We start from the raw sequence: 5,068 nt of genomic DNA on the forward strand, positions 1-5,068 counted from the left end.
ATAGATCACATCCAGAAAGTAATGACCACCACAGAGACGTACTTTAAAAAGTGTGTATTTGGGGGCATCTGGGTGGCTCAGTTGATTAAGCATCTGCCTTCGGCTCAGGGGAAGATCTCAGGGTCCTGGGATCTCAGGATCCAGGGAGTCTGCTCGTCCCTCTGCCTCTCCCCTGCCTCGTGTTCTCTCTCACTCTCTCTCCCCTCTCTGTCAAATAAATAAATGGAATCTTTTTAAAAAACTGTATATTTCTGGAGGAGACCTGGTATTGGGATATCATTCATTAACAAACTATGCCTACAACTGACTTAATGAATCTCTCTTCCAGGGCTGTTTTAAGAGAATTCTGGGAGAGGCATAATTCCTAAAGGCTTACAGTACCTGTGTGTATTCCTGCATTTCCTGGCCAGGAAAGCACTCCTAACATATACTTCCAGATCACATTTAAAGATGAATTACCATTATATATGGCTATTTAAGCTGACTGTTATGGCCTGAACGTTCTGTCCTCCCCAATTCATATGCTGAAGCCCTAAGCCCCCAATGTGGCTGTATTAGGAGATGGGGCCCTAAGGAAGTAATCAAAATTAGCCAAAGTCATAATGTTAAGGTCCTGATCTTAGAGAATTAGTGTCCTTATAAGAAGGGACACCAGGAAGCTTGCTCTCTTGCTCTCTCTTTCTGCGTGCACATACCAAGGAGAGGCCATGGACCATGGGAGGAAATAGTGAGAAGGTAGCCATCTCTAAGCCGGGCAGAGCGCTCTCACCGGAAACTGATCATGACTTGATTTTGGATTTAGCCTCCAGAACTGTGAGTAAATTAATTCCTGTTGTTGAGGCCACCCAGTCTGTGGTATTTTGTTATGGCAGCCCAAGCAGCCTACACTGACCCAGATAGTAAATAATAGAACCTGGGACATATGTTGCCATGGAAATATATACCTTTATTTTTGTCTTCTGTTCATAACTTAGTAAAGCATGAACGACAGGTAAATACAAGCTCTAGAAACATAACTTTTCACCAAAAAAAATATATTTAAATTAAGTTCTGATCTTTGCAATTATTTTCTTCTATGTGAAATTCAGATGAAGAAGTTCACAATTAAGAAGAAAATCATTGTCAAATTGGAATTCTAAGTCAACTTCAAACTGAGATTTTTATTTGAGAGGTGATAAAATTTTAAATGAGGAACAGACGTATTTAAAGGGGGATTTAAAAATGCGAATCAAGGAATTGGGGCTATCAGACATTTTAAATTTAGGATTATGCAAATTAATAGTTTTTTTATGTAGAAACTCAGGGTAATTATTAGAGACAAGTCTCTTTAGTAATTAGAGATGCGATTCATATTCGGAAAAATCATAGACAATGAAAAAAGGCTTTAGGTAAAATATATTTGATTGTAACTATCAAATGAGATGGGTTCTTAAGTGCTATTCTAATGATTATTTTTTAGAATCTTAGATTTTAGTGACTTATGTAGTAAGTGCCCAGTTAATGTTTATTGGATGAATGTGTAAGTCAGTAAGGATTAAAGGCACTCCAAGAATGTAATTTTTAAAGCTGTTGGGAAATTCCTAAAGCATTCTTTACTTTGACAGTTGGGGATGCTAACTGGAAAGTAGTTTCTCTGTTAAAATAGGTAATTTTTGACATTAAAGGAAAGCAGTATTGAAGGTCAAAGAAAGGGTGAGCTACTTTGATTTTTTTTCAAAAGAATTTTTAAAATTGAACATTATCATCTTAATGGAAGTTTGGAGTACATAGGTTGTCAAATAAAAGTTCAGTTAATTTTGTTTTTTTTTTTTTTTTTTTTTTTTTTTTAAAGATTTTATTTATTTATTTGAGAGAGAATGAGAGACAGAGAGCATGAGAGGGAGGAGGGTCAGAGGGAGAAGCAGACTCCCCGCTGAGCAGGGAGCCCGATGCGGGACTCGATCCCGGGACTCCAGGATCATGACCTGAGCCGAAGGCAGTCGCTTAACCAACTGAGCCACCCAGGCGCCCAAAAGTTCAGTTAATTTTGGTAGATGCTATTAGGCTATGTAATGAAGAGGGTGGGAGGGGAGGAGGAAAGGAGAGATGGATAGGAAGATGGATGGGCGAGCTGTTCTCATTTAAGGAAGAATTATATTGGCCATTTCTACAGAGTACCTCCTTTTGCTAAAGCACTGTCAGGCGACCAAAGACCTAGCACATTTTCTGTGACCTTAAGTGTTCTTGACTAAATTTCAGTCCCAGGTCTATTAGCAACTCTTCTTTGGCTTTAGAAATCAACTTCCCTGTGCCTCAGTGGTGTTATAAGTAACATGAAATGCTTAAATTAGCCCATACCTTCCCACTCTTAAAAATAAAGCACTACCTTCCAGAATGTGATGGTCCGAAAAATTCAGTGCAGTAACTGTGTTGGTTGTATTATCGCAAGGTCAAAACAAAACAATATTTTTAATACTTCCTCCAGTTTTCATTTATTGTAAATGTAGGAAATAGACCAATACTTACCTGAGAAAGTCTCAAATGATAATGTGGCAGTTACTTTCTAACTCAACTTACTAGGACTGTAAGAACTTGAGTAGTTTGAGAGCAGCAGATGTATAGAGACTTATGGAGCAACGTGCATTTTATTTGTGTGTGTGTGTGTGTGTGTATCCCATTGCTTTCATTCTTCATAGTGAAACTTTTCTGCAATATGTATATTATAAATCATTCCTTTACTCAGTATAGAATTAGGCAGTAGCTGCAATTAGTTCAAAGATCTGTATCAGAGTTTGATGATAATGAAGGAATAATAGTATCAACATACTATTATTCAACATATATTCAACATACACTATGCCAGAGTTTCACTATGTTTTTACAAATATCTACCTACTTAGTTTCATTTTATATTTGGGTCTGAGCTGGAAGAGGAGATTATTCAACTTAATTTCCATATTGGCATAGTAAATGTGTAAAATCCCACTGGCAGAGTACAGTAATGAAATTTGGCATTACATTTTACCTCAATTTTGAATATGAATTTAACTTCAAGATGTGGCTTTAGGTGAGCTGAAAAGAAACCTAGTGACAGAAAATTGTGTTTCAAGACTTAAATAATATAACTGGTAGAGACACCTACTTCCTAATTCTCTCCCCCTCCCCCCACCAGCCTGCGAATATGTTATGATACATGGCAAAGCGGAATTAAAGTTGCAGATGCAACTAAGTTTGCTAATCAGATGATCTTAAAGACATTGTCTTGGATTGTCCAGGTGGGCTCAGTGTAATCAGAATGGTCCTTGTAATAGGCCGGCAGAAGAGAAGGTCGGAGGAGATGGGGCTATGGAAGAGGTCAGGGGGATGTACTGAGAGGATTTGAACCCCATTGCTGGCTACAACACCTACTTACTTTGTAAATTCTTTTTTTTTTTTAAAGATTTTATTTATTTATTTGACACACAGAGAGAGACAGTGAGAGAGGGAACACAAGCAGGGGGAGCAGGAGAGGGAGAAGCAGCTTCCTGGCAGCAGGGAGCCCGATGCGGGGCTGGATCCCAGGACCCTGGGATCATGACCTGAGCTGAAGGCAGATGCTTAACGACTGAGCCACCCAGGCGCCCCTTACTTTGTAATTTCATCTCATACATAAAATTAAGTTTTGTCATTTTGACTTTGTGTATGTCTAATCACACTGTATCATTTGAGGTCTCATTTCTATCATTCAGCATTGTGTTTACAAGATTCTTAATTGTCGAGGCATGAAGTGGAAATCTGTCCGTTTTTATTGCTTTGTACTATTCACTGAATGTACGCCACAATTTAAGCATTATACATATATATGTATATATATGTGTGTGTATATATATACATATATATGTATATATATGTGTGTGTATATATATATATACACATATATTTTTTTCTGCAAAAAGCTTTATTGTTTCCATCTGGCCCACGGCTTGGGAGAGGGCTCCAGGGTGTTTAAAAAGCTGCCTAGAGGCTTCAGGGAGAGACTCAAGGCCCAAGCCCTGGCACCAGCGTGATGCCAGAGGGACCCCTCAAGGACTGCTGGGCTTCAGAGGCTCCCAGTCGTGCTTGAGGGTGAGCCTTTGGAAGAGATACTCGCCCAGCCCAGCCTGGGAGCCGGCCAGCCTGCGGAGGTTGGGCAGGTGGTTGCCACCTTCTTGATGAGTGGCCCCTCCTCATCCAGGAAGTGGTTCTCCCGGAGGTCACAGGGGTGGGAGTCTGCGCGGGCAGAACCCAGGGCGGGTAGATCCAAAAGGGCCTGGTTCAGGCTCTTCTCCAGAACCAGGGCAGCTTCCATTGGCATCCAGGGTTTCCCCCTACTCATCTTGGGACGGCTTCCACACGTCCTGGAAGAGGGTGCCGCTGCCACGCTGGTTTTGCATCTTCAAGAGACACCTGGCGCCCTTGCGCTTCTCCTCAGCCAACTCGCTGAAGAAACGTCCCACACCTTCCAGAGCCACGTCGTCCTGGTGGAAATAGAAGCCCAGAGAGGGGTAGGTGTACGAGGCCCGCAGATGCACGTTGGCCAGGTGGTTGACGGCGGCCTCCACCTCGGGGGCATACTACTGACGAATGTGGGAGCTCATGGTTGATCTGTATTAAGGAGCTAAGCTCATAATTGGGTGTTGGGTGGTCCCGGAGGCAGAGGGTGGCCAAGAAGATGGCTCCGAAGTTTGCGACTGGAAATAAGGTTGGAGGGTGGTCGTTGGCTGGTAGAAGGGGCGTCCTTAGGTCTGTTCTGTCCAAACATTGTTGAAGCAAGAGACAGATCTGCAGGACTGCGGGGGCGCACTGCCTATGCATTCTACTTTTGATGGGCATTTGTGGTGTTTTCTGTTGGAGCCTGTTATAATGCTTCTGTGAGTGAGTGTGTGTATTTTTTTCTTCAAACTTTTATTTAAATTCCAGTTAACATATAGTGTCATATTAGTTTCAGGTGTAGGATTTAGTGATTCATTACTTAAATACAACATGAAGTGCTCATCACAGCAAATGCCCTCATGGGTAACCCATGAGGATGATGGTATTAAGCCATCATCCATTTAATCCATCCCCCCAC

At 41.5% G+C, this 5,068-nt stretch overlaps 1 pseudogene; it reads right to left on the minus strand.

The window, feature by feature from the left end:
• Positions 1-4,040: 4,040 nt before the first annotated feature.
• On the minus strand, positions 4,041-4,595 carry LOC118529687 (ferritin light chain pseudogene; annotated as a pseudogene).
• Positions 4,596-5,068: the final 473 nt, after the last annotated feature.

The sequence above is a fragment of the Halichoerus grypus genome, chromosome X (assembly GCF_964656455.1).
Source record: "Halichoerus grypus chromosome X, mHalGry1.hap1.1, whole genome shotgun sequence".
In the NCBI taxonomy this organism is placed as follows: Eukaryota; Metazoa; Chordata; class Mammalia; order Carnivora; family Phocidae; genus Halichoerus; species Halichoerus grypus.